At 37.9% G+C, this 22,820-nt stretch overlaps 1 protein-coding gene and 1 long non-coding RNA gene across 2 annotated transcripts in view; one reads left to right on the top strand and one right to left on the bottom strand.

Annotated features, from left to right (window-relative positions):
- Positions 1–977: 977 nt before the first annotated feature.
- On the bottom strand, positions 978–1,866 carry LOC138837292 (uncharacterized). The gene is made up of 2 exons (XR_011375293.1): positions 1,773–1,866; positions 978–1,479 (listed from the first exon to the last, which is right to left on the bottom strand). It is a non-coding gene; the product is annotated as an uncharacterized lncRNA (long non-coding RNA).
- A 253-nt stretch (positions 1,867–2,119) lies between these two features.
- The window catches only part of Fer (FER tyrosine kinase), a 371,379-nt gene continuing 350,678 nt past the window's right edge, over positions 2,120–22,820 (top strand). Inside the window, exon 1 of the mRNA XM_070036017.1 lies at positions 2,120–2,188. The gene's annotated coding sequence lies outside the window, so the exon portion shown is untranslated. The remainder of the gene's footprint in view (positions 2,189–22,820) is intronic.

Genomic DNA, 22,820 nt, shown 5'->3' on the forward strand with positions numbered 1-22,820 from the left:
CCCCAAAAAAACAAAAAACAACTACTTTCTGCAAATATATAGTTTACTAATTCACCAACCACATCTCTCTGCATTTACATTCTCTTGTGTAAAAGCAAGGAACTTACAAGGTTCTACGCAGAGAGGCCTTGGTGAAGCAATCTCTAAAGTTATTTTTGTCATTCCTCCAAATCCACAAATATCCACTTATTTCATTCACATTGACATTACGTATATCACATTTAATGTTTGGAGAAAATTAACTTTTAAGAACTTACAGAGGCTTAATATATGTGCTTAATACATAATACATCCCAGACATTAACTTTATCTTTTGATTCTATTGAAGTTTGTAGATTAAGTATAGATTTGTAGACCAGTGATATGGCTTAATGTGAAAACATTCTAGAGAAAAAAGTTATTACTTTAATATGGTTTCAATATAGCCATTTTCCAAGCCAGAAATTTTCTCCATAAAAGCAAGAGAGAAAGAAAACATTTTCACTGTGTAATAGGTATTATGCCAAGATATGATGCCCATCTCAGGCAATTCCCTAAAAGATTGCATAGACAGAACTCTCACGATTGCATAAAGACACGCAGGCATAGATCGTTGACTATATTTTCATGATAAATAGTAATTTCCAAGTTAAGAGATCTTGACACTATTTGTCACATGCTATTTATCTTTATTACATAGTTGCAATGACTGAGTGAACTAATTACAGTTATTCAGAAGAAAAACAATTTTTCTATCTTTATGACAGGAGGTAGTTTCGTAACTTGGTGTAAGACATACTGAAATTAGAAAAGAGGAGAGAGAGGTGCCTATTCGTGTTTGCAGCCATTTCAAAGATTTTCCCTTCCCCATCAAACCCAAGGCCTGAGACAATATAAGCAAGGGCTTTCACACTGGAGCTGACCATTCCTAGTTTCTGAAAAAGCATTCTTGGACATAAATCTGATAATTCTAGTCTTCAGGATTATATATATATATATATATATATATATATATATATATATATATGTGTGTGTGTGTGTGTGTGTGTGTGTGTTGCAATACAAATATTTATTACATATTCATGAAATATACGTATTACAGAGACGAGACAGTACTTCATAGTGGTTTTCTAAGACAATGGCTTTGAGAATAGGAGGATCGCACCTCTCATTTTCCACAGAGGATTAAGCCTCTTGTTTTTGATATGTATTTGTCCTTACAGCATATTTTAGTTCCTTGGGCTCTGAAACTAAGTCCAGCTTAACACGTTAGCTTTTCCATGCTTTTCCACGCTCATCCAGGAAGACCTTGCTCGCCTTCCCAGGTGAGGAGCATCTTTCCCACAGTTCGGGCTCTTCCTGCAGACCCTGCGGGGGGGGGGGGGGGGCGAGGATGATGGGGGTCGCTGCAGCACCCGCCGTCTAATCACCGCGCTCAGGGTCTAACATTCTCAGTATCCAGCACCGGTCACTGACGGTTCTCTTACGGAGTAGGAGAAACTGAAAACCGTTTTAAGGAGACCCAAGTTACGACACACGCTGGGAAAACGTGGGGTCGTACAAGGAACAAGCGACTGAGACTGCACGGCTTCTCTAGGAGTCGGGGTTCTCACACAGCTTCTCTCCCCCCCCCCCCCCCCCCGCTCTCCGCACCATTAACGTTTCGGGTGCTGGCCGCCCGGTAGTTCGAGGAGACCCCCAGCTTAGATCGCCCCGGGCCGGACACTTCCCGGCCGCGGCCCGGCCAGCCTTCCAAAGTTTCCCGTCCCGTGGAGGCAAAGCAGGGTACTGACTAAGGAGGAGTGGATGTTCCCGGCCCGGAGATCGGCGTCAGCCTCGAGACCCGCCCGAACAGAGAGCGGGCCACGAGGGCGGCGGCCTCCGCTCCCCGCCTCCGCTCCCGACGCCCGCAGCCCCCGGCCGCACGCGCCCACCCAGCCGTCTGAGCTCCGCCCCTCCGGGGCCGGAGCCAATGGGCCGCGCCCACCCCCTGGGAGGAGGAAAGGGAGGGGGTTGGGGGGCCGGACGGCAGCGCCCGCCTTCCGCTCTTTCCCATTGGCTGACACTTGGAGGGTGCTGGGAGGCCGGAGTGCAGCGGGATTGGCCGCAGGGGTTCGTGACAGCGGCTCCCATTGGCTGCGGCAGCTCCCGTGACGCGGGGTGGTGTCTGGCTCCCGTGTCTGAGGGGCTCCTGCTTGTCAGGTTCTAGGTAGGTGCGATTAGCGCCGCCGGCGGTAGGCGCTGTTGTCCGGGGCGACGCCGGGGGGGCGGGGGGAGGAGGAGGGAAGGCAAGCCCGGTGCGGGGGCAACAATCCCTGCCCGCAGGGGGGCGCCCCGGATCCGGCCCCGGCGGCTGGGGGGCTGCTCGGAGGGCTCTTCCTCCACCCTTCGCCAGCCCCATCCCCGCCCTGGGCTGCGAGGTCAGCGGGCCCGGCCTCCTGCCCGCGGCGGGACATTCCAGGCCGGGGCCGGGATCGGCTGCACACCCGGCCCCCGCGAGGCCCGCCCCTCCCACGGACCCGGGACCCGCGGGCTGAGGGGGCGGGTGCCGCGCGAACGCGCCGTAGCCGGCGCCAGGCCCCGCCCCGTCGCGGGGTCGGGGGGTCTGCGGGCCGTGGGGCGGGGTGGGAGTGGCCGCGGCCGCCGCCCCTTCGGCGGACACCCTTTCCCTGCTCGCGCCCTCCCGCCGCCGCCGCCTTCCAGCCTAGACAGCCAGCCCCGGGGTGTCACCCCCACCCTTTCCCACCTCGGCTCCCCGAGGTCGCTCCGGACCCCCCTCGGGGCTCCCCCAGCGCTCCTCCCACGTGTCAGCGTGGGCAGCCTTTATCCGGCGTGGCTCCCTTCTCCCGGAGTCTAATCCAGAGAGGGTCTCCGGAGAAGGTGGCTCGGTCAGGGGTCCTGTCGGCCCAGCGATGGGCAGGTGTTCAGAGGCCGCCTCGGGTCAGCTCTCGACCCCAGAGTGCCCCTTAGCATCCGCTTCAGGAGACAGCTCTCCTTAGATTGGTGCGGAGAGGCCAGAACACTTCTTGCACCAGTGAAGTGTCCGTGAGATGGTGGCTTGGTACTTCGTATAGTTGTGTTGCTGTGGACTGCACTGCAATTTTGTTCAGGTCGGGGGTAGCCTCTCATTGTCATTTACTTCACAGTTGTTTTTCATCTTCTTAATTCTGAAGCCGTTGCATCTTGTTCCCAGTGGTGTGTCACACAGACATCATTGTGAAGGTATACTAATAGTTTCCCTCCAGTTTTTTTGGGGGGGCTGGATGAGTGTGTGTGTGTGGGATCGGTCGTGGCACCTGAACTCTGGGCCTGGGCACTGTCCCGGAGCGCCTTTTTTTCTTTTCTTTTTCTTTTTGCTCAAGACTAGCGTTCTACCACCTGAGCCACAGTGTCACATCCAGCTTTTTCTGACGGTGAATTGTAGATAAGAGTCTCACGGACTTTTCCTGCTCAGGTTGGCGGGCTTTGAACCATGATCCTCATGTCTCAGCCTCCTGACTAGCTAGGATTAAAGTCGTGAGTCACTAGTTCAGGGCTTCTCTTCAGAGTGTTACAAGTTTAAAAAAAAATATTTTTGGCGGTACTGGGGTTTGAACTCCAGGTTTTGTACTTGCTAGGCAGGCACACTAACCACTGAAGCCACACCCCAGACCCTCCCCTCTCTCCCCCATGTTTTGCTAGTCCTGGTGCTTGAACTCAGAGCCTGAGTGTCCTTGAGCTTTGGTGGTCAAGGCTAGTGCTCTACCACTTGAGCCACAGTATCAGTTTTGACTTTCTCTGAGTAGTTTATTGGAAATAAACTTGTCTGGTCTAGCTTTGAACCAGGATTTTCAGATCCCAGCCTCCTGAGATTACAGGTATGATCCAACAGCGCCCAGCTCCCTGTAGGTATTTAAAGATAAGGATATTTCTCAGATGTATTTACCATACATGAAAGTGTCATGGAAAAACATGAGGGTAGACCAAAACTATTTTACTGATTAAAGACTAGAAAATACTTTTCAACCCACATGTACAATGAGAACACGATTAGAAACAAACAAAAAACACCCAACTATTGCAAAATACAATTTTTGTTCATTGTTGTTATGTGTACCTATGTGGGCTTTAAGAAGACATTTTTTTTTTAAAGAGCCACAGTTGTCAGTGCTTAGAAAGGTGAGGAGTAACTTTTTCTACTTCACTGTTAAGGAAACTATGGTTTTAAAAGTACATATAAACCCTTGTTCTGTTTTCTTCCATAAAAGACCTTTGGTGTAAATCTGTTTCTCCTCTGCATTGATGGTTGGCAGCATTGAATATACACCATTTTAGGATTATTTAGTGTGTAGCTTCTGCACTCCATCAAAGGTATACTTCATTTGTCTGGAGAAATAATTAAGGGTTTTGGTAGATCAGTCACTTGTTGCATAGTCAATTGTTACATAGTAACGGGCTGAAAAACAGCAGAAGTAGATATAATTCAAAATTTGTAAGGTGCATATTTCTGGTTGAAAATGGGAATAGTACTTATAATGTGATTACACATAACTACTCAACTCATCTTGTGAGGGATAGTTATCTTTTTTTTTTTTTTTTTTTTTGTCACCAGGCTTGTACTCTGGGCCTGAGCATCATCTCTCAGTTCTTCAGCTCAAGGCTAGAGCCCTACCACTTGAGCCACAGCACCACTTCCAGTTTTCTGGTGGTTTATTAGAGATAAGAGTCTCATGGACCAGGAGCCTCAGATCTCAGTCTCCTGAATAGTTAGGATTACAGGTGTGAGCCACTGGTGTCCCACCAAAGGTAGTTATCTTTGTAATCAAGGCACACTTGGTAAGAGGAAGAAAGGTAAGCTAATGACTTACACAAATGAAAATTTTGGGACTTAACTCAAGGCCTGGGTACTGTCCCTAAGCCTTTTATGCTCAATGCTGGCATTCTACCACTTTTATTTCTGGCTTTTTGATGGTTATTTGGAGATAAGGAGTATTACAGACTTTCCTGCTCAGTTTGGCTTTGAACTGTGATTCTCAGATCTCAGCCTTCTGAGTATCCAACAAAAATTTTGTTTTAAAGTTGGACTCTTGAGTTAATAGATAGTTTTGTATCATAATAAGCATTTTTTGGAAGGGAAAGTCAAGGCATTTTCAGTTATATAATATTAATTTAACAAATTAGGATCAGTCTTCAGTATGTTGTTTCAGAATAAATATTTTTGTACCAGCAAAGTTTATAAACTATATTAAATGTGAACTATTTTTTAGTACAACTACTTCATGGAGGCTGAAGTAGAGAGGTTTTCTGTATTTTGATGACTCTAAACCAGTTTGAGTGTTACGGTGTTGATAAGTGAATAATAAAGAACTTCTGTTTTTAAGGAAATAAAAGTGGAAATGAGTATATAGTCCCAAGTGTAACTATATATATATATATATATCTCCATGTTTAGGAAATTCTTGCTTTCTGTTTGTGCTGATAACATGGCTTAAACTCAAGGTCTCAACTTACTCTACTTGCTTGCTCAGCTGGCACTCTACCATTTGAATCACGTCTACAGGCAAGTTTTTTGCTTCTTATTTTGGATGTGGAGTCTTGAGCATTTTTCTCCCCAGGCTAGTTTCAAACCTTGATCCTCCAGATCTTTGGTTCCTGAGACACTAGAGTTTTAGGGCTGAGGACCAGCACTTGGCTAATTCCTTCCCTCTTAAATATTTGAACCTTCCCCCTTTCAATGTCAGTGATCCTCTTTCATCCCTACCTCATTAATATACTTATTAATTTTAAATGTACTAATTTAGTATTGAGATTAAAAGTACTTTTTTCAGAATTTATAGATCTCTGGATTAGTCAGCATTTTTTCATTTATCTTTATCATGCTATGTATAGTTTAAACATGGTGACATTGAGAGAGAAAACAGTTTGTAGATTTTGAACTTTAGTAGTAGATTGAAAACAATGAGATGTCCTTTATAAAAAAAATCAAAGCTCCAGTTTTTCTTGTCTCCCTACTTTCTTTTTCCTTTTTTATTTTTATTTGATTATACAAATAAATGATTTAAAATCTATTGAGAAAACTGTTGAAAATAAATTAATGTTTTGGAAAATAACCAAAACTTTTATTTATTTTGTTACTCTCTGCCAATAATTGCAGGTTTATGGACTTCATTTCTGTATTTCTATACCTGAACCTAAATTTGTAGGACTTCCTGAGCTTGAGGCTCACTTACCTTAAATTATAAGAAGGCTCTCAGTTTTTTGGGTGTTTGTGTGTGTAGGTGAACAGAAAGGAACAAAGTTAAAGGAAATAATAGAGCCAGAAGAAAGGAATCAGACCAAAGCATGTAATTTTTTTTGCATTTCATGAGAAATATTATGCAATGATAATGTAAGCATAATAGTACTTTACCTGCTATATGGCTGATAAAATATGAGGCCTCCCACATTTCTTCTTTGAAATTCAATATATCTAGAGAAGATGAAGTTTCCTTAGAATCTTTCTATGAAAATATTCAGATTTCTCTTTTGGGGATATCAAGATATCTTCAGCTTAAAAAAATTAGCATCATGCACAGCTTGGATTATTTCTTGTATAAAAGGATTTAAGTATCTATGATTAATATTTATTCTATACCACCACTATTCATTATAAGCTTGATATTATCTTTTTCCTTCGAATTAAATAAAAGACTTGAAATTTTAGTGTAAATGTTCCTTGCCAGGATAGAAAGCATAGTGGAAAGATCCACTTATTTTGGAGTCACATAATCTAGGCTTTAGTTCCAGTTTCTCTCTCTCTCTCTCTCTCTCTCTCTCTCTCTCTCTCTCTCTCTCTCTCTCTCTCTCTCTCTCTCTCTCTCTCTCTCTCTCTTTTCCTTTGGTTGGTCGTGGGGGCCTGAACTCTGGGCCTGGGTGCTGCCCCTCAGCTCTTCAGCTCAAGGCTAGCACTCTACCACTTGAGCCACAGTGCCCCTTCCAGCCTTTTCTGCTTATGTGGTGCTGAGGAATGGAACCCAGGGCCTCATGCATGCAAGGCAAGCAAGCGCTCTACCACTGAGACACCTTCCCAGCCCATCAGTTTCTCTTTAAATCAGTTTCCTCATCTATTAAATGGGGAAGATGAAATTGCCTTGAAAAGGTAGTTCTGTAGAAGAAAGGAGACAATGTGGTTAAAGTGCCTGAATTTGGGAAGTACCCAACTTCTAGATTCATCTCTTATCCTCCTCATGTTAGAATTATTCTTGCATCCTATAAGTCTTTAAGTTTGAGATGAGAAATTAAATTAGTATACATTAAAGTTACTTAAATTGAATGCTATTTGAATTTATGTACAAAAATAATTAGTAATATTTCAGAGCTATTCTTTTATAGTTCTGAGACTATTACACCTCATTAGGAATTGTGAAACTTATTTTGGTGGACTTTCATTCTAAAATATGTCCAGTTTACCTGGGTTTTTGATTTATTTTTCTTTTACCTTAGATTATCATCTGTTATTGGATGGTTGCCTTAATTCCTTTCTTTCAAACCGCAGATATTTGCCTAAAAGTGGTACAGAAAAGCTAAATGTTATTTTATTAAATTTTACTTTATTGAATTTTAAGTAGTGCTTAAACTGAACTAGTTATTCAAAATACTTAAAACTTAAACATTATTTTCAAATATAATGCTGTTCTTTGTTATATGTTGTCTACCTCCTGACATATGTACAGATAGACATATACAAATATATCTGTATGTAAACATATAAATATACATATGCATACATATACATATATATGAATATATATCATTTTTTAGGTAGCAGAATTTTATAGATCTTTATTTCAAAATGTATATACTGGAAGGATAGGATTCTGTTCTTAAAAGGACATAATTTAAATGCACAAACTATAGTGCTATATGTACTGAAGCAAGGACTACTGAACAGGAATTAGTAGTTCAACTAACATAGTCCTTAGTGTGTCTGTCAGTCAACAATAAACAAGAACTTTGTGATCTAAGTCAGTGATTTTCAATTTTTTCCCCATTCAAGTACAAGAGATTTATATGGGTAACATTCTATGGCAGTTTTCTAGGTGCCACGTGTGATTTTATCTCTTCTGCTCTCATTCAGGGAAACATAGTAGATTGCAAGTGTCGAAAGTAACCACACTCCAATCCACTGTGATTTACAGAAGAAAGTAAGTCATTTAAAATGTATATAAGTTGGGCTCACACCTGTAATCCTGATTACTCAGGAGGCTGAGATCTGCAGAAAGTCCATTAGACTCTTATTTTAAATTAACCAGCAAAAAAGTCTGAAGTGAAGTTGTAGAGCACAAGCCTTGAGTGAAAAAGCTCAGGGACAACATCTAGAACCTGAGTTCAAGCTGTAGGATCAACACAAACAAAACAAAACAAAACAGTATACAACTATTATTAGTAAATATTAGAGATATGCCTTGTAGTTCTATGATTGAGACACAAGGTACTTCCATGTTTTCCTGAAGTAAAAGCTTCTCTACTTCTTTTTTTGTTGTTTTGAGGCAAGTCATAATCCTCTTGCTTCTACTTTCCTGGAGGCAAGATGTGATGGGATTAAAGATGTGAACCAGTGTGCCTGGCCTCTCCAGTTTTTCAGATCGTTTTTATAATATGATGTAAGAAAAGACTATTATACTTATTCTATGTAATTGATAGTGAAGAATCCTAACTTAAAAATTATATTAGTTGATGAACATTTACAAATATTTAAATGATACCACAGTATTTATTATCGATATAACACCAATTGTAAATAGAAACACTAAAATTAGATTTACAATACAAATTATTGTACTTGCACAAAGATTATTTCCATAGTGTAGTAAGACTAACAGTTTTAGGCGAGAGAGAGTTTTTACTACTACAATTTTTGCATTCTAAGCATTCTAAGTATATAAAAATATTCTCTACATTGGCTCAGTTAGAAAAATATCTTTAAGGGGCTGGGAAGGTGGCTCAGTGGTAGAGCGCTTGCCTTGCATGCCTGAGGCCCTGGGTTCGATTCCTCGGCACCACATAAGCAAAAAAAGAAAAAAGCCAGAAGTGGTGCTGTGGCTCAAGTGGTAGAGCGCTAGCCTTGAGCTGAAGAGCTGAGGGACAGCACCCAGGCCCAGAGTTCAGGCCCCACAACTGGGTCCCCCCCCCAAAAAAAAAAAGAAAAAAAAAGAAAAATATCTTTAAAATACATTACTGTGAAGGAAATTGCTTTAAATCAATCATCCTAATAGAATACATGTAGAGTGTAAACTTAACAAAAGCTATGTCCAGAAGACCCTTGATATGTGCATGTTGTAGATCCTGAAAACAGTGAATCTAGGATCTAACTACTTCTATAAAAGGCTGCCAAGCTTAATAAGCTTAAGTGACCCCTTCATACTCTTAATAAGTAGGACTTGAGGCATGGAAGTTAATGAAGACTTGAGAGTTCTAGTACATCATAAATATATCCACAAAGCTTCTTACCCTTTCTTAACTCTATGTCCTGAGGTTTGTAGGATAAAGGAACATTTTTGGCACCCTTAGAAAGCTTTCTGCTTCTCACAGATTTGAGGATCTATCCTTGGCTACTGTCCTGTAGCTTGGATAAGTTTTCTTGGATATTTTTTCTCCCTGGAATTGAGCACACCTGTAGTTTGTGTTCTGATATTCCATATCCTGCATGGTAGGATTTCCTACACTTCAGTGAGTGAACTCTTGTTAATTTCACATGATAGTACAAAGGACAGTGCATTTTGTTAGTAAATGGTCAGTAGCCAATCTAACAGTTATTTCATGACAATATTTTCACAGTGTCCTTTCCATTGAATTATCTTTCGTGCAAAATCACTTGCTTTGTATGTCCAGTCATAACTATCATTTTAAGTTTCACTAAGGTTTGGCAAATTTTATTTTGCTTACAGCAAAGGAAACATTTTCAAGCATTACTTTTTTGTTGTTTACTTCATTATAGAATGTGGTGTGAAGTATACTTTAAGATAAATTCTCAGTTTATATTTTCTTGTTGGTCATGCAGTTTGAAATCAACGTCTAGGTACTGTCACTGAGCTTTTTTGCTCAAGGCTAGCTTTCTAATGCTTGAGCCACAACTCTACTTCTGATTTTTAGGTGGTTAATTAGAAATAAGAGTCTCACCACCTTTTCTGCCTTGGCTGGCTTCAAACTGTGATCTTTAGATCTCAGCCTCTTGAGTAGCTAGGTGTGAGCCACCAGTGTGTGTGTGTGTGTGTGTGTGTGTGTGTGTGTGTGTATTTTAATTAAACTATATATGTGTGTGCATATAGAGATCTTAAATAAACTATATATGTGTGAATATATGAGCATACATATATATATGAGTACATACTCATATATATATGCACACATATATAGTTTATTTAAGATCTCTTTGTCATGCCTTTGTATTGAATAAATTGGCAGTAGTAATTAAGGGGAACTAAACATTGTAGTTGTCTCAGATAATTATTGACAACTTAATAGGCAACATAAATTATTTATAACTATAGTGAATGAAGCATAAGAATATTTGTATAAATTTCTAAGTTTTATGTGGATACTTAAACCTTTTTCAAAGTTGGAGGCTATTTTGATTTCTTGTACACATATTTGCGAGTTTTGGTTTGGTTTGTGCATAGTTCTTTCTTCTCCTTCAGCATTTTAACCTATAGGGTATAAACATATTCTGCCCTCAAAATTTTTTCAGTGAGTTGCATAGATTCAGAAATATTGTGGATTATAACAATAATTCTGTGGTAATAACGTTTTTCTCCATTTCTTTTGATTTTTTATGACAACCGTGTAAATTAGATGGCGTGTTTCTCCTTTTTGCGATCCAAACCCAGTCTTAGGTATTATCCCTTACTCAAGGAGTTAGATTACGATACTAGAATTTGAACTCAGACTTTTATATACTAAACCTGAAATAAGCATAATTAGTAAAAGTCTAACTATAGTAACCTGTAAGTAGTCTTTGAGGTAACAGCAGTTTTAATTGTTTGTGAGTGACTTTTAATAGCCCTTGTTAAAATACTTGCCAATTTGCTTATAACATGTTATCTTACTAGAAATAAGAACTGTGACCCATGGGTTGGGAAGGTGGCTCAGTGGTAGAGCGCTTGCCTTGCATGTCTGAGGCCCTGGGTTCAATTCCTCAGCACCATATAAGCAAAAAGAAAAAAGCCGGAAGTGGCGTTATGGCTCAAGTGGTAGAGCGCTAGCCTTGAGCTGAAGAGCTGAATGACAGTGCCCAGGCCCAGAATTCAGGCCCCACGACTGGACCCCCCCCCCCCCCAAAAAAAAGAACTGTGACCCATGATAAATGTCCAGTGACTATATCTCACTTTGTCTTTGTTCTGATAGTGTTCTATATTATAAAATTGTCAAGTGTTAAAATACTGTTTCTTTGTAAAAAAACCAAAATTCTTAAATGATGCTAGTTGCTAAAAGTGAAGAGAAAGTACAGAGGCCTGAAAAAAGTGGTGGGTCTTACCCAGAAAATGCACAATTACAAAAAAAGTTTTAAAATGGAATATTAAATTCAGTGTCTTTGATGTGGATGTGAGTCAGTTTCCTGCACCTTCTAGGGAAGCAAAGTTAATTTGTGACATTTTTACTGAGTGTTGCAGCTGTGCCCAAAATTCTCAGTCTTTATTTAGACAGATTTCTTGAAAATGTCAAGATCTTGTTTCATAAATCTTGTCTTCTTTCCATTCCTCCCCACCCTCAGCAATAATATTTAGCAATTAATTATATGAGGGTTATTAATAACTGTTCTTTTCTAGAAGTGAGTGCAGTTCTTTCAGATGTCTTTAAATGTTAATATAAAAAGATGGTTCTGGCCTTTGGTATTAACATATGTGTCCTTTCTAACAATTTCTCAATTATAACGCTAGAATTAAACCTTGGTTCTGGGTTCTTACCTGTATTTTGGGGCCTGTTTTCCTCTGTGAGTAGCATTGGCATTCTCAGATCCAAGTGATATAGCTTAGAAACACTTGCTGTTGTATACAGTAATGTCATGGTTTTCAAAAGAGGTTGAAGATGGGGAGGAAATTGACAGGTCCTTCATGGTAGCCCACAATAGAAATCATGCAGAAATATGCTTTGTCAGACAAGAGAGAGGCAAGCTATTCAAGGAATGGAACTGAAAGCAGAAGACATATGACTTCCATTTTTGGTGATTCTATAAATGTTAATAGAATACTCACACTATGTAAGAATTTAACTTGTAGCTGAAGATAAGTACAACATATTATAGCCTTTTTCTTCTTCATCTGTTTATGCATTGATAGGTTCTTAGGCTGGTTTTATAACTTGGCCATCATGAAAAGTGATATAGTAAACATGAGCATGCACGAATCTCCATTGTATGCTGCAGTCTATGTAGACTACTTCAGCTATATTCCAGGCATGGTATAGCAGGATCATATGGTAGTTCTCCTAGCTTTTGAGGAACATCCATGCCGATTTCCACAGTGTTTACACTAACTTCCTTTCCATTATCAGTACATAAGGGTCCTCTTTTTCTCTTAAGTACTGGAGTTTGAACTCAGGCACTATACCACTTGAACTATATTCCTAGCTCTTTGTTGCTTTAGTTATTTTTCAGATAGGATCTTGTGCTTATTGCTTGGGGCCAGTTTCACCACTGCTCTCCTCCCTTTACCTCTCATGTAGCAGTGTGCACCACCATTCCTGGCTCTGGCTTGTTTTCTGGTATGGATTCTTGCTAACTTTTATTATTTTAAAATCAGGCTGGTTTTGAACAACAGTCCTGCTCTCTGCCTCCTGAGTAGCTGGAATTACAGGTGTGTACCCATACTCAATTTGCTTGTTTTCTTGATGATTGCCATTCTGACTGGGTGATTGGCAATCTCAGTGTAGTTTGGATTTGCTTTTCCTCGTGGCTAAGAATATTGAACCTTTTCCCATGTATTTGTTGCCATTTTTACTTCTTTTAAATACGGTCTTTTTAGATCATTTGTTTATTATTGATCACAATATTCATTTGGTGTTTACTTTTTTTACTTCTTTGAAGATTTTGGATATTATCTTCTGTCAGATAAATGGCTGCTAAAGATTTCCTCTCACATTATCAGCAGCCTCTTCTGTCTAGTAACTGTTTCCTTTGAGCTTCAGAAGTTTTTACATTTTATATTATTGTACACATCTATTCTTGTTACTGTTTCAAGAACTATTGGAATGCTATTCAGAAAGTCTTTATGCCTTTATCATGAAGTGTTTTTCTTACATTTTCTACTAGTATTTTCAAAGTTTCTCTCTTACTTTTAAAGCCTTTGTTTTGATTTTAGAATAGGATAAGATAGGGGTCTAAATTCAGTCTTATTTTTGTGTAGGCCTAGTCTAGCACCATTTGCTTAAAGAGACTAATTTTTCTTCATTGTGTTTTTGGTAACTTCATTGAGAATCAGGTATCTTTACTTTTGTGGGTTTAGTTGTGGATTTTGTTTTTAATTTCTTTGGGTCTATATGTCTGTTTTTGAGACAGAACCATGCTGTCTTTTTTTTTTTTTTTTGTAACTATGGCTTTGTATCATAATTTCAAATCAGGTATTTTGATACTGTGAACATTGTTGTTTTGTTCAGGATTGTTTTGACTATTTCTTTTTTGTACTTCCATATGAATTTTAGGATTGTTTTTCTATTTCTGTGAATATTTGGTTTATTAACAGAAAATAGATTGAATCTGTAGATCACTTTTGGCAATATTATTATTAGTAGTATTTTAGTAGTATTCTTTTCACAGTATTCTGCTGATACATGACATGGGAGATCTTTATATCTCTATATCTTTTAGTATTTTCTTTAGTTTCTTTCTTCAGCATTTTGTGATTTTCATTGTGGTTTTGCTTTCTTAGATGAGTTTGCTGTATGGAGTCCACCCTTACATACATTCCCTTGAAAAGATGTCCTCATATAGCAAGCATTATGCACATGTGTCACTTGCTACGTCCAGTGCTTTTACTGCCTACCACAGAACAAAGATGGCTCAAACTTATTTGATATAAATCTAGCATCTCTGGATAACCAACTTCTGTTTGAATAGTCTAATAATTTATGATTACATAGTAAGGTTACTACTACTAATAAGGCTAGTATTGAGAGACAGAAGGAAAATAGCATAAGGAGAGCAAAAACTCTTAATTGGAATTTCTTAGAAAAGGAAAAAACTAGAAAGATTTTTCTGCCAATCATATGGCAGGACTTCTTTGCCTTTGAATTGAAATAACATATCTGGTTTGCCCATGTGGTTGTCTCTGGTAATGCCACATGCACAATCTTCTCTTTTCTTTTTTTCTCCTGGTCACAGGCAAGATGGAAAATGAGGAGTCCCTCACTGGGACATTGGTTACTTTTCTAGTACTGAGAGGCTGGGAGCCAAGGAATAATATCAAGGACTAAGCATTAACAAGCTGTTGTTTACTGGGAGGTTTTTTTGGGGGGGAGGGGGGTGGTAATTCAACTCTTTTCTAAAGGTAGTAAGATTTTAGTTTTTGCATTTAACCTGCTCATCCCAAGTAGTCAAAGCTCAAATCCTTATCCTTCACTTATAGCATTGGATTGATGTTTCTGAATAACTTAGTTTCATATTTATATACGAACAGAATAGCCCCGAGTCAGAGACTTAGGGTTTATTACAATAAAAACAAAAGCCAGAGAAACATCTCAGCATGGATCCCTTGTTCAGATATTTACCTACACATGTAATGGATTTGCATCTCAGGAGAGGAGCGTTGAAATTAAGAGCCTCTGAACTTACTACATACGCTGCTGCTACACCTGCTGTTCTCTCCTGCAGAGGGAAAGACGAGTTGAAGACTTCTTTAGGATTATTCTTCTAGCTATATACCGTAGCTATATCTACAGGGAGGGAAAGGAGAGGTCTTTATTTCTCCAAAGCGTGCTAGAGGTCTTTATCTTTAGGGAGAGACCATCTTCTAAGTTGGTCTATTATGCATATATCTTTCTGGTCCTTTTTGCTCAGAAGACACTTAATTTGAAGGAACTCTTTCTCAGCAATAATTCTAAATTCAGCAATTACATTTTATTCACACTTGAATTCATACTCATGCAAATTTTTCATAATTTTACCCACTTCTCTTTCCATCTTTGGGTGCTATCTCTGGGTTGGCTCATTGTCAAGTAGATACTTCCTTTTTTTTTTCTTCCAGAAAAGCAACTTTAACTGGGAAGATACCTTTTTTTTTCCTGGTAAGTTTCTTCAAAAACTATTGGACTATGGTTGGAAGTTGCTAGAGATGTAGCTCAGTGTTAAATACTTAACCTAGCATGTGTAAACCACTGGGTTGTATGAGTGATTGTGTGTGTGTGTGTGTGTGTGTGTGTGTGGAGTCGGGGTAGGATTCAGTCTTCTCTGTCTAGGCCATATATCATGCTTAGAGGAAGGAAAATGCTGATTTTTCCAGACTGGGGGCCAGGTATCTACTGTAGGAACTTGAGAGTGCAAATGATTAATTCTCCCCAAACCATGTGGATTGAGAATAAGAGAAAGATAGTTTAACAGAAGAATATTGAAATACTGCTTCCAAAATATGGGTGATAATGTGCTTCAGATAAAAACAAACCCAATAAATGTGTATGCACATGCAACTCATACCAATTTTCAAAAATTATAGACTTTTATGTCCCCTCTCTTTTTGTAACCTAATATGCCACCATGAATAAGAAATTTCTTTGAAAATAGGATATAAGTAGATGTAAAATTATATTTAAATGTACTACTTAGTTTTAGATATTTGGCTTATCAAAGTAGGATTTTGAAGTAAAGGGGTGTTTGTTGGAGCAGTAGATGAGAAAGAGCAAGATAGCTGTTACTTTCAGGGTCACGCATCTGTAGGGTGGCACTGTGTAACTCAAATTTTTTTTCTCTTTTTTATTAATACTTTCAAGTAGTTGTTCAAAGCAACTTCAGTTTAACTTGTCTATTTATGTGCGCAACACACCTTTTAAAAATGAATTTTTGTTGTCGTTGGTCATAGAGTATGAACTTCAGGCCTGGGTGTTGACCCTGAGCTCTTTTGCTCAAGGCTAGCACTCTACCACTTTGAGCCACAGCTCCACTTCTGGTTTTCTGGTGGTTAATTTGAGATAAGCTGGTTTTGAACCTCTGTTCTCAGATCTCAGCCTTCTAAGTAGCTAGGATTATAAGCATAAGCCACCAGTGCCAGGCTGCAATTTATTTTTCAACAATTCAACATGCCAATTTATGAGCACAAAGCATCTTGATCAGTGTCACTGCTTCCATCATATATATCTGACCTTTCCCTACTTACTTGTCTTGTTTCCTAGTTCAATTTTCACATACACATACATACACACACAGTGTGTGTGTAAAACAATTATTTGGCCTCAGTTCTTCTTTTCGTTTGTCTGCTTCCTTCCTTTTAGTCCTTGTCCTTCACTAAGACATCAGCTTTCTGATAGTTATTTTGTTACCATGTCTCTTAATTGTTCAGTGGGGTTACACTTGGAATATCACTCTTTTTGAGTATTATGCCTTACTCAGTTTGATCATGTATATGTTCAAAAGTCCCTCTCTATGTTTGCATATATGTTTATATTTTGTGTCTAACATTTCACATATGAGAGAAAACATGCACTCTGGCTTGCTTCTAAGCCTGACTTCCTTCACACAGTAACTATAAACTAGCTTAGAAAGGTACATATTACAAGCAGACCACTTACCTACCTTTCATTTATTTATATATTTATTTATTATTTTCTTTAAATAGATTTCAGTTTAATGTATCAATTTATGTGTATAAGGCTTCCTTCTATCATTCTCCCTTCTATCTATCCTGATCCCACTATCCATCTCTTTAAGTTTCCTAGTTTAATTTTCATGATTGTACATTGACTATCATAACTGTATTCACTCACTACTCCTCTCTTCATTTGTCTACCCCACTCATTTCAGTCCTTCTTTAAGTCAAGACATAGTTCCGCTTCCTGGTATTCACATTGTTGAACTAATTGATAATTGTTCAAAGGCATTACACTCTGAATCTCACTCATATACTATGCTTTAGTCAGTTTGGTCATGTGTATATGAATATGGTCCTATGTGTGCTTCCAGATATATGTGAATATATTTACATTTTTTGGTCTAATTTCCACCTATGAGAGAAAATGTGCCTTTGTCTCTCTGAGCCTGGCTTACTTCATTCAATGTGAGGTTTTCTAGGCCCATCTATTTCCTTGCAAATGACATAATATTATTCTTCCTGATAGATGAATAACATCCCATTTTGTATATGTATGCTACATTTTCTTGATTAGTTTACCTCTTGTCCTAAGGGATCTGGGCTGTTTCTGTGACTTAACTATGATGAATAGTGCTGTAGTGATCAGGTGTACAGGTGCTTTTCTTTCTTGTATCCTGCTGACTTGCAGTCTTTCAGGTAAATACCCAAGAGTAGCATCACTGATAGGATAATTTTATTTTTATTTTTATTTTTTTTGTCATGGGGCTTGAACTCTGGGCCTGGATGCTATCTCTGAGCTCTTTAGCTCAAGGCTAGCACTCTACCACTAGAATCACAGCATCACTTCTGATTTTCTGATGGTTAATTGGAGATAAGAGTCTCATGGACTTACCTGCCCTGGCTGGCTTTGAACCCTTTGTCCCACTATTTCAGTGCTTCCCCTCCCCTCCTTCCCCCCAACAGATAAACTTACAAGACAAAAAGTACAGAAATCAAAAGCAGCCATAAAAGGTAAAATAAAACAAAAGAAAACCCAAAAACAATCAAATAAAAAACCTCGTTTCCATTTTTTAGCTAAACATCATTTTATATGATCCTATGCATATAACTATTGAGTGCGTCCACTAATTTTAAATGTTGGAATTAAAATGGTATGTGATAGTTCCTGCCATTCCCCCATTAAGTTTTAATCTTGTATTTCTTCCTGATCCTCCCATGCTTATATACTCTTCTGATGGGCTGTGATTTCCCTACCTTTCTCATTTTTATGATGATCTGTGTGCGGGATATTTTTGAGCATTTTCGGTAGTGCTATTTTAGTTTTTTTTTTATGCTGAGCTGGTTTGATTTACCCTTCAGTGATAAATAAAAGCTCTACTAGGTAGAGTACTCTGGGCTGGCAACTATTTACTTTCAGTACTTGAAATACATCATTATAAGCCCTCCTTGCTTTTATGGTTTTTGTTGAACAATCTGTTATTGTGATAGGGTTTTCTATGTAGGTGACATGTATTTACTCGCTTCTTGCTTTTAGTATTCTTCTTTTGCTTTATTTGCTTCATATTTTAACTATATTATGTCATGGGGTAGTTCTTTTCTGGTTTGGCCTTTTGGATGTACCTAGATTTGCTTGACTTTTTTAAAGGTTTGGAAAGTTTTCTGCTATTACTCTGTTGAATATATTTCTACTACCCTTAGGTATCCTCTTTTTCCTTCCTTCGTATCTGTATGTTGTAATTTTGGTTTTCTAATTTAGTTTTGGAAGTTTTTACAAATTTCTGTGCTTTAAAAAAAAACCTTTTTTTGTATTTTCTTTTGCCTTTTCTACTATTTCTGTCTTCTATATCATCTACTCTACTAGAGAGACTGCTACTTTAATTTTCATCTTGAGATTTACTTTATTTTTAGGATTTCTGTTTTTTAAAAAATTAAGATCCTTTATCATGTCTTGCATTGACTTTCTTATTCATTTATTAATTTATGTATATCTTCCTTGATCTCTTTTAGCTATTTAGCAATATTCCCTTCAGCTTATTTAGCTCTTTCTGTGCACTTGGAATTCACTTAGCTTTTTATCTTTATTCTCCTTGAATTTATTTCTTTTCTTGTATTTTCTTTGTGTCACTGTAGTTCCTTGTAGATCTTTTTATTTTATTGAACATTCTTTTCAACCTTTCTTTGAACTTAGTACAGAGTGCTTTCTTTATTGTATTATGTAATTATTAATTGGGACATTTTAAAATAGAATTATATAAATTAGTACATTTATTTAAATTTTGTATAATAATTTTTGTATAGTTATTCTGGAAGTGTTGCATATTTCTTGTATTTTTGTGTTGGCTTTTACTTATTTTAGGTCTCATTGTGATTTGGGCTTTTATTTGAGTCTTACCACTGGGTTATTCACTTTATTCTCACTTGTCTGGATATTAGCTGTGTTGATGAGCTGTTTCTTGCTACTGCTCTGGAGATATATCACAGCTCTCATAAATTAAAACTAAAAACCGAGTGAAATATTTATATAAGCAATACAGTGTTGATAACTTTATACAACCAGTTATGTGATAGGTACTGGTGGCTGTGTTTTTATATAGTGCCAAAGGATTTAGAACTAAGCCATTTGAGTGGGGAAGGGTGAGGGAAGAGAGAGTCAGGAAGATGGTGAGAAAGGGTGTGGCTGGACTGGGTGCAGATACCTATTATGCTCAGCATAGATATATAGTTTTGTTGTAGGGAGGAGTAGTGACTTCAGAAACTGGACGTGAGAAGAAAAGATAAAGAGTTCTGTGGTAGGGAAAAGGGTAAACAAGAACAATGATAAAAAAGAAAAACAAAGAAAAAGGAAAAATCAAAACATTAAGCAAATAATCCAAAAAACAAACACAAATAAAACAATAAAAGTTTATTACTTAAACACAATAAAACATTTGCACAAAAAACCCAATAAAAAGTAAACAAAACAATCCAAGTTTCCAAACTGTCAGATTTCTGTCTTTGGTGAGCATATGGTTTATTGTCACACAGCCTCTCTGATCCACACTTCCAGTCTCAGATCCTGCTATCGGATCTGGCTTCAACTGGTGATGTAATCCCTCTAGTGGGAGAAGGAGCTGTGTATCTCAAGTTGAGACCTACCCTTAGCCTCTCTCCAATTGTGTGGTTGTTTAGAGCTTCTTGGCAGTCTTCTTGATAAGATAAAGTGTGGGAAGTCTCCAACTTTGCTGTTTGAGGGAAGGAGTAACTTCCTCTACCCTTCCATTTCCGGTCTAACCCCAGGCCATGAGTGACTCATCCTCTTAGCTACCCCCATTTCAGTATGAGTGTGGCTCTCTGCTACTGCTGAAATTCCCTTTTAATTTTACTTAGACCCAGTTAGGCAGTTTGGTCTGGTGCCATGGGACTGAGGTGGATTATAACAGTGTTCAGCAGTGTTTGCCACTTGGACCTGCAAAATCTTCTGTGTGAATTAGTTATCCACTGTGGCTATTGCTGTGGACATTCATCTGTTTTTCTCTCCTGTAGCTGCTGGTCCATTGTATTGAGCAAGTGTGACATTCTTAGGCAATGGCTACTGTAGTGTTTTGTAGTGAGCCAAAGGGCTCAACTATAGGTCAGCACTGCCTTTTCCCCAAACCAAATTTGCAGTTTGCTGTGTAGTTTTACTGTTCCACCTATGTGTCCCCATGTGGGGATATTGCCAGGAGATAAAGGAGGAGAAAAAGGAAAAAGAAAAGAAACTACAAAGAATCCAAGTCTTCATCTCATCACCGTGGCTGACTCCTTATAAATTTTGTATCCCAGGTATTTCTCTTGCTTCATTTTTCCCCATCCCTGGATAGAATCACATTCAGAAAATGGGGATTATATTTGCTCTCAGACTGTATAGTGACGAAGGACTATGTCACTGAGGAAGTTTATAGGAGAAGATTAAGTTGCAGTAGGAAAAATTATATATGTTCAGTTATGAATGCAAATCTTTGCTGATAAGGATGATAATATCCTTGAAAAACATAAAGAATCTAATTTAATCACAGATTTACAGTAATGTTAACAAAGGAAAGTTCCACTTCGAAAGATATATAGCAATAGTATATATAGATATAGTATATATATAATATATAGTAGATAGTAGAAATATACTGTATATATATAGTTCTATTTAAGTTATATGTAGATTAGGTTTTTAATCAACTTACCATTAAGACCTTGCTAAATCTAGAATGAAGATGTCCTTGTTTTTAAGCTAAGTCTTTTCAATATTAAGGACATGTGCTTTTTAAAATTAAGAATATAGAAGACAAGACTGACTTACATCGAGACAAAACACATTGTTACTTTGATTAGTTGTCTTGAACAAGACATCTGAATCTGCTCTATGTTGAACATGGAATCTCAATTATCTTGTTTTTTATATTATAAGAGACTAGGATATGTTATTTCTCAATAACTCTGGAATAATTTTATGCCTTAGTCAGAAAAATTCAGAAATTTAAAATTAAGTGGGTGATCCAGTAATTTGGGGTTTTATTTTTGGAATGGAATTAAATACTTAAATAATGTACAGGTTTAGGTATACACTAAGCCGTATTTTTTTTCCATTGAAATCTCACGAGTGAAGAAATTTACTAGAGTATTCCTTGCAGATTTTATTGATGATAGTTTATTGAAAGCAGTATAAAAGAGAAGTGATGTTTAAAATGTTCATATTTAAATATCATTTTAAATATGCATTTTGTCATTTATTATAACAACTCTTGCCAGTGTATACAAACCAGAAAAATGCATAATGCGTTCTATAATTTTATTCATTCATACTTCTTTGATCACTAACTATATTAAGATAAAAATCTCTGTCATCAGGCAAGATGCAGTGTCTCACTCCTGTAATCCTAGTAACTTGGAAGATAGAGAAGAGGGAGATTGTAGGTTGAGGGTAGCCCAGACAAAGTATTTGTGACATTCCCATTTCAACCAATAAAAAACTTGAGCATTGTGGCACTTGCCTGACATCCCAACTATATGGGAAGTACAAATAGTAGGATTGTGGCTCATGCTGGCCTAGACATAACTGTAAGACCCTATTCAGAAAAATAGCAGAAAGCAGAAAAAAAGCAGAAAGGACTGATTGTAATTCAAGTGGTAAAGCTTCTTCCTGCACAAGTACAAGTACAAGTTCAAGGCTCTGAAACAAACTCTGTTACCAAGGAGTTAAAAAAAAGTCCATATTACCATTTAGCTCACTGGTTAGTAGAAGAAGATAGTAGCATTTAAAATTATATGTAGATTAGATTTTCAGTCAACTTATCATTGAGAACTTTGCTAAATCTAGAATGAAAAAAATACTTATCTGTAAGCAAAGAAGGAATCCTTTGGAAATTAGTAAAATATATGTCTGATACAGTTTTTGTCAGTTTCCTGAAAAAAAGGATAGGAGTGATCTTACTGGTAAACTGTGAAAATTATTTGATATTTGAAGGAGTAGGGGAAATGACAGGAGAAAGAACAGGCAAACAAAATGGAAGAGTATGGAAGAAGGGTAGAGCTAATTATAAACCAGAAAATGGAGATTAGAAATAGGAGTACAAGAAGCAAAAGAAACTAGAAGGATATTAAATTATATTCACTTGGCCCTCTGTCTTCATGGGTTCTGCATCTATGGATTCAACAAAACACTGCTCAAAATAGTCTGAGGATCTTTCTGATGGAGGCATAGAATTTCATTGTGTGTGTGTGTGTGTGTCTATATATATATATATATATATATATACATATATATATATATATATATATATATATATATATATATACACCACATTTTCTTGATCCATTCATCTACTAAGGGGCATCTGGGTTGGTTCCATATCTTAGCTATGGTAAATAATGCTGTGATAAACATAGTTGTGCTGGTAGCTTTAGTATGGCCTTGTTTGTGATTGTTTGGGTAAATGCCCAAAAGTGGGATTGCTGGGTCATAGGGGAGTTCTATGTGGAGTCTTTTGAGGAACCTCCATACTGCTTTCTTCCTTAGAAAGAATGACATCATCCCATTTGTTAGGAAATGGAAAGACTTGGAAAAAATTATATTAACTGAAG

This window comes from Dipodomys merriami, unplaced genomic scaffold (assembly GCF_024711535.1).
Source record: "Dipodomys merriami isolate MVZ:Mamm:240054 unplaced genomic scaffold, mDipMer1.0.p SCAF_27, whole genome shotgun sequence".
Classification (NCBI taxonomy): Eukaryota; Metazoa; Chordata; class Mammalia; order Rodentia; family Heteromyidae; genus Dipodomys; species Dipodomys merriami.